Below are 14,239 nucleotides of genomic sequence, written 5' to 3'. Positions count from 1 at the left end.
TGAAATGCTTTGTGCCCTTGATCAATGAAGGGCGCATCATCTGTAGTATCTGCCACTAAGAAGAGACACTGGTGCACTGCCTTGAGACATTGAGACTTTGTAATTGAGCTATGAGTGTTTGCCAAGAGGGCACTCCAACGGATACGGAGTCATGAAGAGCCTGAATGGAGAGGCCCAACGCGAAGAAGACACTGGAAGCGGATTTGATGGACAATAGAAGCCTACCAGTAGAGGCTTTGACGGACTCTGGGTATTTTCTGTGAGCTTGTCTAGAATTGGAGTTTGGAAACTAATTTTTGCAGCTTTGCTAGCATTATTTTAAAGTACTATTCCCTTGAGTTGAAGCAGAATAACGTCCATTTTCTGTGAAAGAGTACCCCCTTTTCACCTCAGAGCATTAATGAGAGTCACCACTGTTTCACTTGAACATATGATGAATTACAGAAATGCATAAGAATACCTAAAATGTACTAGATAATTTTAGGATTTACGTTTGCTTAGGGTTGTGGAAAATTATGATTCATTTGTAATAGCGGTCACTGCTTTGTTTATATGTTCCTAATGACGTGTTTTCTAGTGTGTTTTAAACATGGCGTTGTCTTTTATGGGTAGGATTGTTTGTTTTTTTTTCTCTGCCCAATTCACATCTGCACCCACCTCCCACACCTATGTCTTTCTTCTACTTCTTTGCATCTTTCCAGATGTTTCCCGAACACGGATAGTTAGGAGATCAGAGTTTACTGATAATTCCTTTTGTATCGTTTTCATCAACACCAGTTAGTAGTTGGACATCACTTATTGTTGGGTATGTGGCCTTGTACCACATACTACAGATAGAGGCACTCCCTATTTTTGTCCTGCCATATATGGCCTTTGTTCTACTGCGTGTGTGGGGAGACCTGTCCCGAGAGAGAGACGCTAGGTAATAGGATTATGCTTCAGTAACATCTTGAGGATTTTTATAAAATATAGATCTGGACCCAGACTAGCGTGAGTATAGGTTATTGCCTATGTAAGGGCAAAAGGGGCGTCTGAGGTTCTTTGAAATCTGAACCTGTGTTTAAAATATCATTATTCTGCTTTGATTTTGATATCAGAGAAACGAAAATGGCAAGTTTTATATGTGTGTGTATTTTCATCACAATACAATGATGCATGCAGGAGTTATTGGCAAATTCATTCTGAGCCCACAGGCACCCATGTTGTGAACAGCGTCCATTTTAGGTGTTGCCCTTTACATAGGCATATACATGAGCCAATGATTCTGGTAGAGCAAGTATGAAAGGACACGTACCCCTTAGCTTGAGTTCTTCCTGATTCCCATTTGACCTGAACAGGCTGAATCTGCCTACGTGATGTTGGCCTCACCAAACCAGTCCATGCCCTCTAGTCAATCTATATTAAAGATCTGAGCAACTTGTTGTGTACATTGGCCTGAGCAAGATTAGAAGGCCGAATACAGTAGCCATGCCTGTTTATGACCCACAAGCACACCTTATCCTACATTTCTATCTTCCACACCTGGCTCTGTTTCTCTGCTTCTGGGCTTTTACAATGGGGAGGTGACTGTTTATATGATGGGGAGGAAACCAGTTCTATTGTGAGTTTCTCCGGCCTGCACAGGAAAATATGTGAAGTTTGACATATGTTCATGATGGAAGATGGGTTGGTCAGTTTGGGCAAGTAGAATGGAATTCATAATTATAGCCTGCTTTGTTATGGTACCATGGGAGCGACCTACAATGATGTGTGTCACAGCAAGAATGTGAGCCTAGGGGCAAACTTTTTGTATAAAAGGCCTGCCTGAGAAAGCTCAGGCAGGCTCCCTCTTTCAGCTGTAGAACTACGGTTGGACGACGAAGCCTCATAATTAATTATAATAAAGATGTCTTTTAATTTTACAGATTGCCTGTCAATTCCTTTGCTGCTTTATTATGCAAACTGCTGGATAGATCCCTGGTGGGGAGAGTGAGTCATTTTCTACGTTTCCTCAATATTACCGGAGTCTGAGCTGTATCACTCATGCCTTTTGCATTACGTAGTACCGAGTATGCCTCTTCTGCGTGTTTCTTATGTTTTATTATCCTGTTTATATCCTGCTGCTCCGTTTCTCTCAGTGGGAACGGGTAACGCGGTCTTGCAGGTTTTTTCAATTGAATGCCCCACGCTGAGAATTGTTTAGAGCTACTTAGTATTAGCTGTGCTAACTCCGGTGTCTGCCACGTTGTTAATTTTCATTCTTTTATTATATTGGTCTCTCCTGGGAGAAATTGCACTCTAGCTGAGTCCGATGTATTTATGTGTTTTAGCTCCTCTATTTCAGCCAGGAGCTTCAAGATGTTGCCTCTGTTTAAAGTATCACAGTTTCGCTGCGTTTCATATTCCGGTGTCCATATCAACTCATGATCTACCTGGTCTTTGGTTGTTCTTCCTGTTATGGTATCTTTATCATCCATTTTCTCAATCTGGGTTTTGACTTGGTTAGGGATGCAGGCACTAAGCGGACCACCTTCTGAACTGTGATGCCTGGTTTGTATAGGATTTTGAGGAGGTCCTAGAAAACATTGGGTGTCCTCTTCTTTTACTACATGGCAATTTATGAGCCTCGAATTTGCTTTCTCAGCATATGTAATTCTCCTTACTTCAGATTTCCGGTCGTTGGAATCGATAGGTTTGTAGGTTACAGCTAAAGCCTTCTGTTCTAGGGTGCTAGGCAGCGTGGCTTGCTTTATTTTAACTTCCTTTATGACACATTTAGGATGTCCTCTTTGACATCCATCCTTTTACAGGCTTCCTCCTCATTTCCATTTTCATTTTTGTGTAACCATATCGATAAAGGCATATTCTCCATCCCAGACTTTTTGCTGTTAACTGCATTATTTAATTGATTATATGACTTATCACTATCTGCTTGCTTTGCTTTTGCAACTACAGGTTGTTCCGTAAACTTAGTGTTTTCAGGACATTTTGGAGATTCCAGTATACAATCGTCGGGTTACCTTGTGGTGGTTTTATTGGTATAGTTCCCACAGGCTTCCACTTGGTCTTTAATAGTCTCCTTAGGTTTTTTTTATGGATTTCTTCTCTTGTATCAGTATCCTGAATTGATTCTGGACACTTTTCCTTTTGACGTTCATCTGCTGTTGTTGTGACAAAGATGGGATATACCTTTTTATCTGCATCGGTGTTAAATTCGTTGAGCCTGTTTCTTGCCTTTCTGTCTTTCTTTTCTTGTCTTCTGGACTGTGGCCTTGGATTCCCTGGTTGTTCAGTGCTGGGTGCTCTGATTGGTTTGCCGTACCTTCCCCATCTCACAGGTGTTAGAGTTCTTTCATTTGATCCTGATCAGATTTTGCTGGTGCCTGTATATTACTCTGAATTGTGTTTTCCTCAATTACTGATGTAAACGTGGGCTCCAGGTTCTCAGCCGGTTGGACCAAGCGCTTATTTAAACAGTTCCAATATTTTGGGTAAAAAACCTAATTTATCTGTTATGGGTCCACATGTACGAATTGTTTCCTGGTTAAGTCTTCAAGCTTTGTGTTTATTCCAGCTATGTATGATGCAATGATGTTCGTTAGATCTATCTGTATGTCCAGCTTATCTGACTGCATTATCAGTGTTGCTGAAGACGTTAAAGTGCCTGTAGGGTTTTCGATATTATTTCATTTTGTACATTCCTATTATTTTCAAAGTTTCTTGTCTCTGTATCTGATGTTTGTTCTGATTTATCCACTGTAAATGATTTGGGGCCCGATGTAGCTCGCCAATTACCGGTCGGTAACGGCCGATTTCGGCCGTTACCGACCGGTATTTGGGAATTGACATGTAGGGGGCATATTATTCACAGAATCGGTATATTTACCGATTCGGTAAATTTACAGATTCGGTAAAATACCGAATCGGTAAATTTACCGATTCTGTAAATCAATATGTAGGTGGCACTGGAATCAGTGCCACAGGCCCTTACCGATTCGTTATTTACCAAGGAATACTAATCCATGGTAAATAACGAATTCCAGTGTACATGCACATCTGTGCATGTACACCTATGCCATGTGGCACACAGACATGCCCTAAGGGCATGTCTGTGTGTCACATGGCACACAAGCCTGAAACAGGGGTGCAACAGGGTGTCAAAGTGACACCCTGTCCCCCTTGTAAAATCGGTAATTTTACCGATTCTGTAATTACCGAATTGGTATTTGCTAATAAATCCTATGGGCTTCGAGGCCCATAGGAATCAATGGCAAATACCGATTCAGTAATTACCGAAATCGGTAATTACCGAATCTTACAGATTTATTATTTTTACCGAATTATTTACCTACATAGCAATAACCGAATTGTAAATACCGAATCGGTAAAATTCGGTATTTACCATTCGGTAAATTGCTATTACCTACATCTGGGCCTTGGTTTTTATTCTCTGATTTAAGATCTTGCCTTTTCCTTCCGTGTCATTTGGTCTTAACACTTGCTCATTTCTTTCTTCTTGCCCCTGTCCCTTGTCGGTTTCCACACATAAGTCTTTCATCGGTATACTCTCCCATGACATGAACAATACCTCATCATCGTCTCCATTCCCATCAATTTCCAGTTTCGGAGCATGTGTAATTCCTACACGTGTACTCGAACTCAAGCCCTCCAAACTGGCTATCGCTTTCTCATTTCTCGACCATTGATGCACTGATTCATCTATTTTTGAATGCAAGTAATGTAGGCTAGCTTCCTGACCATGCTCAGCTGTGTGTGAAGGATCATTGCTTGTTTTTATAGCTGTGCTATAGGGAGTGCTTTCTCCATTCATTGTTTTTGAATCTGTTGGTCGATCACAATGTAGATGTTCCTGACGGATGTGTGACGGTACATCGCAAACCGTAACAACGCATGGTATTACAACGTAGTTTTAACATCGCAAAAACAATTACATAGCATGCATTTACATCGCATGCCGTTACCACGCGATTGCTGTGTCCCAGATGGTTAGTGGCATAACAACGCAGTAGATGTTATCGCCTCCCGTTACAACGCTTTTTGTTTGCCAGAGTCTAATAACTCCGCCAAGAGTGATGTCGGGTAACAAGGGTTTTTAATATAACACTTGTATCATATATTTGGATGCAATGACGGAAACAGCAAAATACAAGTCGGGCGGCACACTGACAAAGCCAATATTTCAAACATTTGCACCAGACCTGTAAAGCTGCCATTAACATCGCATGCATTGTAGTTGCATGCAATGTTAATGGCATCGCGCAGTTGTAGCATGCGTAGTAAAAGCATGCAATGTCAGCGATCCTGCGATGTAAAAGTCGCGGTGCGATGGCACCGCGATTTATTGACATCGATGTAATGGGTGTTTCCCGTTCCTGACTGATGCTAGTATTACTAGTGCCACTACCATTTGCGTGCACTGTTGCTGTTGTTAGGATGGTATTACTTGTAAGGTGAATTCCGGTTGGATCTTTGGTGTCTCGGAGTTCTACTTCCTCTAGTTTGCTTCGGTCTAATGTCTCAATGAAGTTTTGATTTGAGATTTCTGCTGATTTTGTTAGGATGTTCTTTTTGTTTGAATCCTTCCTCCCCTGATTTACCCATTGCGATATTTTTTTGCGGAGCTAAGGGGGTCATTAGACCTGATGTTTCTCCTGGTTTCGCACAGAGAGATGATGTGGGATCCTTTAAGTATTGAAGTCTTGAGTTTTGCATCCTCTTTTTGTTTAGACTTGATTTTCCAAACATAGAAGCAATCGGGGAGATTAACGGGCTCTTAGTTGTTGAGTTTCCCCCTTTGCTATTTCTGACTTATTTTCTTTTTAGGTTTTGCCTACGCAATGCGTACGAAGTACGCATGCGCTAGCAAAATCTAATGCTATCTCTATGTCGGGTCGGGTATCCGCCCCCTCCTCCCATTGGCTAGCTCCATAAATGGAGGCTAGCCATTGGTAGAGGGCTCTGTCTGTCAATCCCAGACCAGATTCGGGGGCGTTCCCGAGAATTTTTCCCTTTTGGCTACGTCACGCGACGTCAGCCAAAAGCCGGGAACGCCCCCGAATCTGGTCCGGCATTGAGCCGGCACCCGCCTTCCTGCTCCGGCCGTCTTCTGCGTCTCTCCTCCCCCTTTCCCGCCCCCTCCCGCTTGTTTCCTGATGGCGGCACCGGCCGAAGATGGAGGCGTCCTTTCCCTTGCCGCAGAGCTCAGGGTAAGTGAGCTGTAATGCTACAGTCCAGGGCATCAGCGGCATGCCAGAAATGCGCCTGCCTCGCCCGACCCTTAACCTCTCCTGTTGGGTGTCTGTGGGTGGTTGAGTGCCCTCGGTGCACTGCAGAACCCTATTATGTGTCGGCGCAGCCAGCGCGCTGTCTATAGCCGGCCGCCTGCAGCAGAAACCCTATCCACCGACATAATTAAAACATGATCTGATTACCGTCCGCACTGGGTGATTGCGGTCTCATTAACCTTTGTGCGCCTCCACCTGAATCCATGTCCCGGGAGGACAATGTAGCAGGAGGGTGTTGCCTATGACACGCAAACAGATTGTTTACTTCCCAATTCGACCCCTCCCCCGTCGCTTAAGCAGTCTCTTTTACCCAGGAGGCGCTTCATTTTCAATTTCACACATTTGAAGTCGAGTGCGGCTTTTTGTTGTGGTACGACACCTAACGCTCCCTCGCTAGGCTTACACTTTGAAGCAGAATCGCAAAGAAAGACTGGATCGGGAAGCGAACTTGTTTGTTTGATTATCGAATCCTGGCAACCTCGCCCGACATAACTGTGTGCTCCTGGCCGACTAGGTTTTGTCTCTTCGCTTGAATTCCTTAAACTACCATACCTGGGACTTCTTAGAGACCTGCTAATGATGCTACACGCAGGTATTTACCACACGATCACAATTAATTTAGATCAAAAGCCCCCAATTCTTATTCGCGGGGACTCCCTCACATCCAGCACTGTCGACATTCCCGCTGTGAGAAATGTGCTGCGCCTTGATTGTGGGAGGGCGAGGGTCGTGGTGTCAGTGATGCTAATTGTGAGCAATCTCTCGTGCTGGTGGTCCGAGAGAAGGGCTCAAAGGAACCTGAAGATAGTTACATGGCTATTGTGTCACAACAGCGGCTTTTCACGGACCCATGTATGCATCCACCCCTGGGTTGCAGACTCGCCTCTGTGCGTGTTTACCTCGCAGCTGCGTCGGGTTAGGTTGTGGAGCCGCGTGTCCTGTGAAGGTGCAGCGTGCACCTTGCACTGCCCGATGGAGAGGGCGTGACCTCCATCGGAGTCTCTGCAGAAAGAGGACCACACACTATCAAAGGCTGCTTCACCCCGACATGTAATCTGAGAAACTAGGGCAAAGGCCCTTATGACCTACACACTGTACCGGGGATACACACTGCAGCAGTGGGGATCTGCATTGTAATTATATGTATGGAGTAAACCACGTGGCGTGTTTCATCAGTTATGCATTGTTTCAGAGTTATTGGTGATCAAGGCGTGTTTTGAAGCTGAGACTTCCCCGCAGTGTGACAAGGCGCAGTGTGACACAAAGAAAGCAATGCTCCCTCGTGTGTGTGGAAAACGCCCAAGTGCAGCAAAAACACACAATGAAAGATACTGAATTTGTTGACTAATAAAGCAGCTATTTATCTGCCATTGCTTATTTGTCTTGTGGATTCAGGGTTTATTTATTGTTCCCTAGAGGCTGGTGGTTATCTCCCATAGTGTTGGTTAAGGGAGCAGGATGGAGTAGTTTGTGCATTAGCTGGGTTGCTTCCTTTTATTTCACGCTGACTTGAGAAAGTTTTTATTACATTCTCCTTAGGCTCAAGTTTGTGTTCCTGATATCCTGCTGACTTGATGGCGGGGCGCATATGGATAGAGCCTTTGATGCTGGCCCGTGAATCTGTTTGTTTTAATAGTCTGCTTTGTGCGTATGCTGTTTGCTTTGTCGCATCAGTCTCCTGCCCACTGAAAGTAGCTAACGCCCGTAGTAAAAACAGGAGCGCCGAAGCTTGGCCGGGATGTTTGTTACAGCTCTGAATACAACGGTTCTGGTCACACGACTATATCACTGACTGCAACCCACCACCAAACGTCCATGGCACTCTCATGAGCCCCCCCTCACCCTCAACCCCTCACCCTCAACCCCGCACCCTCAACCCCTCACCCTCAACCCCTCACCCTCAACCCCTCACCCTCAACCCCTCACACTCAACCCCGCACCCTCAACCCCGCACCCTCAACCCCGCACCCTCAACCCCTCACCCTCAACCCCTCACCCTCAACCCCTCACCCTCAACACCTCACCCTCAACCCCTCACCCTCAACACCTCACCCTCAACCCCTCACCCTCAACCCCTCACCCTCAACCCCTCACACTCAACCCCGCACCCTCAACCCCTCACCCTCAACCCCTCACCCTCAACCCCTCACCCTCAACACCTCACCCTCAACCCCTCACCCTCAACCCCTCACCCTCAACCCCTCACCCCCCTCAACCCCTCACCCTCAACCCCCTCAACCCCTCACCCCCCTCAACCCCTCACCCTCAACCCCTCACCCTCAACCCCCTCAACCCCGCACCCCCTCAACCCCTCACCCTCAACTCCTCACCCTCAACCCCTCACCCTCAACACCTCACCCTCAACCCCTCACCCTCAACACCTCACCCTCAACCCCTCACCCTCAACCCCTCACCCTCAACCCCTCACACTCAACCCCGCACCCTCAACCCCTCACCCTCAACCCCTCACACTCAACCCCGCACCCTCAACCCCTCACCCTCAACCCCTCACCCTCAACCCCTCACACTCAACCCCGCACCCTCAACCCCTCACACTCAACCCCGCACCCTCAACCCCTCACCCTCAACCCCTCACCCTCAACCCCTCACCCTCAACACCTCACCCTCAACCCCTCACCCTCAACCCCTCACCCTCAACCCCTCACCCCCCTCAACCCCTCACCCTCAACCCCCTCAACCCCTCACCCCCCTCAACCCCTCACCCTCAACCCCTCACCCTCAACCCCGCACCCCCTCAACCCCTCACCCTCAACTCCTCACACTCAAACCCTCACCCTCAACCCCTCACCCTCAACCCCGCACCCTCAACCCCTCACCCTCAACCCCGCACCCTCAACCCCTCACCCTCAACCCCTCACCCTCAACCCCTCACCCTCAACCCCGCACCCTCAACCCCGCACCCTCAACCCCTCACCCTCAACCCCTCACCCTCAACCCCGCACCCTCAACCCCGCACCCTCAACCCCGCACCCTCAACCCCTCACCCTCAACCCCGCACCCTCAACCCCTCACCCTCAACCCCTCACCCTCACCCCCTCACCCTCACCCCCTCACCCTCAACCCCGCACCCTCAACCCCGCACCCTCAACCCCTCACCCTCACCCCCTCACCCTCACCCCCTCACCCTCAACCCCGCACCCTCAACCCCGCACCCTCAACCCCTCACCCTCAACCCCTCACCCTCAACCCCGCACCCTCAACCCCGCACCCTCAACCCCTCACCCTCAACCCCTCACCCTCAACCCCTCACCCCCCTCAACCCCTCACCCTCAACCCCTCACCCTCAACCCCCTCAACCCCGCACCCCCCTCAACCCCTCACCCTCAACCCCTCACCCTCAACCCCTCACCCTCAACCCCGCACCCTCAACCCCTCACCCTCAACCCCTCACCCTCAACCCCTCACCCTCAACCCCGCACCCTCAACCCCGCACCCTCAACCCCTCACCCTCAACCCCTCACCCTCAACCCCTCACCCTCAACCCCTCACCCTCAACACCTCACCCTCAACCCCTCACCCTCAACCCCTCACCCTCAACCCCTCACCCCCCTCAACCCCTCACCCTCAACCCCGCACCCTCAACCCCCTCAACCCCGCACCCCCCTCAACCCCTCACCCTCAACCCCTCACCCTCAACCCCGCACCCTCAACCCCTCACCCTCAACCCCTCACCCCCCTCAACCCCTCACCCTCAACCCCTCACCCTCAACCCCCTCAACCCCGCACCCCCCTCAACCCCTCACCCTCAACCCCTCACCCTCAACCCCGCACCCTCAACCCCTCACCCTCAACCCCTCACCCTCAACCCCTCACCCTCAACCCCTCACCCTCAACCCCGCACCCTCAACCCCGCACCCTCAACCCCGCACCCTCAACCCCTCACCCTCAACCCCTCACCCTCAACCCCTCACCCTCAACCCCGCACCCTCAACCCCTCACCCTCAACCCCTCACCCCCCTCAACCCCTCACCCTCAACCCCTCACCCTCAACCCCCTCAACCCCGCACCCCCCTCAACCCCTCACCCTCAACCCCTCACCCTCAACCCCTCACCCTCAACCCCGCACCCTCAACCCCGCACCCTCAACCCCTCACCCTCAACCCCTCACCCTCAAGCCCTCACCCTCAACCCCTCACCCTCAACCCCGCACCCTCAACCCCTCACCCTCAACCCCTCACCCCCTCACCCCCTCGCCCTCACCCCCTCACCCTCACCCTCACCCCCTCACCCTCACCCTCACCCCCTCACCCTCAACCCCTCACCCTCAAACCCTCACCCCCTCACCCCCTCACCCTCAACCCCTCACCCTCAACCCCTAACCCTCACCCCCTCACCCTCACCCCCTCACCCTCAACCCCTCACCCTCAACCCCTCACCCTCAACCCCTCACCCTCAACCCCTCACCCTCAAACCCTCACCCTCAACCCCGCACCCTCAACCTCGCACCCTCAACCCTGCACCCTCAACCCCGCACCCTCAATCCCTCACCCTCAACCCCTCACCCCCTCACCCTCAACCCCGCACCCTCAACCCCTCACCCTCAACCCCTCACCCCCTCACCCTCAACGCCTCACCCTCAACCCCTCACCCTCAACGCCGCACCCTCACCCACCCTCAACCCCTCACCCTCACCCACCCTCAACACCTCACCCACCCTCAACCCCTCACCCTCAACCCCTCACCCACCCTCAACCCCTCAACCCCTCACCCTCAACCCCTCACCCTCAACTCCGCACCCTCAACCCCGCACCCTCAACCCCGCACCCTCAACCCCTCACCCTCAACCCCTCACCCTCAACCCCTCACCCTCAACCCCGCACCCTCAACCCCTCACCCTCAACCCCTCACCCCCTCACCCCCTCGCCCTCACCCCCTCACCCTCACCCTCACCCCCTCACCCTCACCCTCACCCCCTCACCCTCAACCCCTCACCCTCAAACCCTCACCCCCTCACCCTCACCCCCTCACCCTCAACCCCTCACCCTCAACCCCTAACCCTCACCCCCTCACCCTCACCCCCTCACCCTCAACCCCTCACCCTCAACCCCTCACCCTCAACCCCTCACCCTCAACCCCTCACCCTCAAACCCTCACCCTCAACCCCGCACCCTCAACCCCGCACCCTCAACCCCGCACCCTCAACCCCGCACCCTCAATTCTTCACCCTCAACCCCTCACCCCCTCACCCTCAACCCCGCACCCTCAACCCCTCACCCTCAACCCCTCACCCCCTCACCCTCAACGCCTCACCCTCAACCCCTCACCCTCAACGCCGCACCCTCACCCACCCTCAACCCCTCACCCTCACCCACCCTCAACACCTCACCCACCCTCAACCCCTCACCCTCAACCCCTCACCCACCCTCAACCCCTCAACCACTCACCCTCACTCACCCTCAACCCCTCACCCTCAACCCCTCACCCTCACTCACCCTCAACCCCTCACCCTCACTCACCCTCAACCCCTCACTCACCCTCAACCCCTCACCCTCACTCACCCTCAACCCCTCACCCTCAACCCCTCACCCTCACTCACCCTCACAACACATATTGTGTTACAATAGGTGTCACATTTGCGAAAGATAAAACTATTGGCATTGTAAATAACAAAGCTATTAATTTCACTATTTTCAAAACAAGCACATAAATAAAAAATGTGTCCTTTACAATACCAATAGCTCAAACTTTCCTAATGCGAGACCGATTGCATTGCTGTGCTTCTCTCCCCTGCTGCACTCTCCTGCTCTCTAGAGATGTGGCATAACGACCAGAGCTGCCATCTAAGTCACGTAAATACAAAACATGTTGCATTCCAAATGCTATAGGTGTCACATTCGCAAAAGTTATAACTATTGCCATTGTAAATGACAAAGCAATCAATTTAGCAATTTTAAACACCAACAAATAAATAAAATATGTCATTTACAAGACCAATAACTCCAACTTTTCTAATGCGAGACCTATTGCATTTCCAATGCTTGTTTTACAAAGTGCTCTCGCTGAATTCCCCACACCTCCCTCGGATCTGAAGCCCGGGATGTTTCTCTACTTTTTGTGAGTGCTTGCTGTCTTCCGCTGTCTGTGTGCCCGTTCCAGCACCCCCCCCTCCGCTGTCCGTGTACCCTGTTTTCGTGCCTCTGTTGCCTGCTTGTGACTCTGTTGCCTGCTTGTGACCCTGTTTTCGTGCCTCTGTTGCACTCTCCTGCTCTCTAGAGATGTGGCCTAACGACCAGAGCTGCCATCTAAGTCACGTAAATACAAAACATGTTGCATTCCAAATGCTATAGGTGTCACATTCGCAAAAGTTATAACTATTGCCATTGTAAATGACAAAGCAATCAATTTAGCAATTTTAAACACCAACAAATAAATAAAATATGTCATTTACAAGACAGCACCCCCCCCTCCGCTGTCCGTGTACCCTGTTTTCGTGCCTGTGTTGCCTGCTTGTGACTCTGTTGCCTGCTTGTGACTCTGTTTTCGTGCCTCTGTTGGGGGCTTTGTGTGGCTGCGTTTGTGGGGGGCTCTGTGTGGGTGTGTGTGTGAGGGGCTCTGTGTGGCTGTGTGTGGGGGGGCTCTGTGTGGCTGTGTGTGGGGGGGCTTTGTGTGGCTGTGTGTGTGGGGGGCTCTGTGTGGGTGTGTGTGTGAGGGGCTCTGTGTGCGTGTGTGTGTGGGGGGCTCTGTGTGTTTGGGGGGGCTCTCTGTGGGTGTTTGTGGGTGTCATTTGCGAGAGATAAAGCTAGTGGCATTGTAAATGACAATACCATTTATTTATGTTAAAAAAAACATAAATAAAAATAATGTCAAGAGCAATGCAAATAGCTCTAACTTTAACAAAGGCAAAACCATTGCATTGTAAATGCTTGTTTCCCTTTGGCGAGGCCTTTTTGAGTGGCTATTCTCTCTCCTGGGGCCTTCCTCACCCTGCCTGATCCCATGCTGTGTGTCTCCTAAGCCCCTTCACTCAGACCACTTCTACCACCTACAGCTCGCGGCTCGCCTATGCCCCAAGCGCTCTCCTGGTCGTCTATGGTACACAAGGGGTGAAGGCGGGAGGTAGTATGTTGTGTAAGCTCAAGCCACTTGCCTTATCCTGGTGCTCACCTCGCGGCTCCAGCTCCAGCTGCAGCATCATATCAGAGAGTCGTAGCCGCAGTGGCTAGGTGTGGCTTTTGGTTGTGGCTTTGGTTGTGCTTTAGTGATGATGCTGTTGTTTTAACTGGTCTTGTATTACAGTAGGTGGTAGCCCCACCACCAATGGGTGACAATAAGCCCTCAGCCACACAAACTGAGCACCGGTAATTTTTACGTGGAGGTGGCAGTCGCGACACTTCCTGACGAGTGATTCCTGATGCACTGCTCACCTCGCAGCTCGCCTCACCGCCTCACCGTCTCCGCCTCCGCCCCCACCCTTGATGGAGCAAAGCAGGGCCAAGCGGTGCCGAGCAGGGCTGGGCAGGCTGGGCGGGTAGGCAGACAGACAGGCAGGCAAGACAGCAAGCAACCAGCTGCACCGTATCACTAAAGGTGGGGGGCGGGGGTGGTACGGCAGGCTGGCAAAGCCGCAGTGAAGCCACAGGGAAAGCCGCAGGCAAGCCACAAGCCGCACCGTACTGCTGAAGGTGTCAGTGAGCAGGCAGTGAGTGGTAACGGCACGGCGCGGCTCCTGTTAGTGCGCCCAGTGCTCACCTCACTGTCGCCGTCTGACCTCCGTCTGACCTCCCTCACTATCCGCCCTTGGCGCCCTTCTGCCTCACAGCGGCAAGGCAGGCAGGGCAGGCAGGGCATGGCAAGGCTGTACCACACCGCGGCAGAATCACGGCAGAACTACAAAGCCGTAGAGCCATAGAGCCGTCTCTTGCCTCTCCGTCTCCCGCTCTGGCGTTCTCTCTCGCTCCCGCTCTGGCGTTCGGGCGCCAAGAAAATTCGGTAAC

Source organism: Lissotriton helveticus, chromosome 7 (genome assembly GCF_964261635.1).
Source record: "Lissotriton helveticus chromosome 7, aLisHel1.1, whole genome shotgun sequence".
In the NCBI taxonomy this organism is placed as follows: domain Eukaryota; kingdom Metazoa; phylum Chordata; class Amphibia; order Caudata; family Salamandridae; genus Lissotriton; species Lissotriton helveticus.
Note: the sequence above shows the minus strand (reverse complement) of the source record.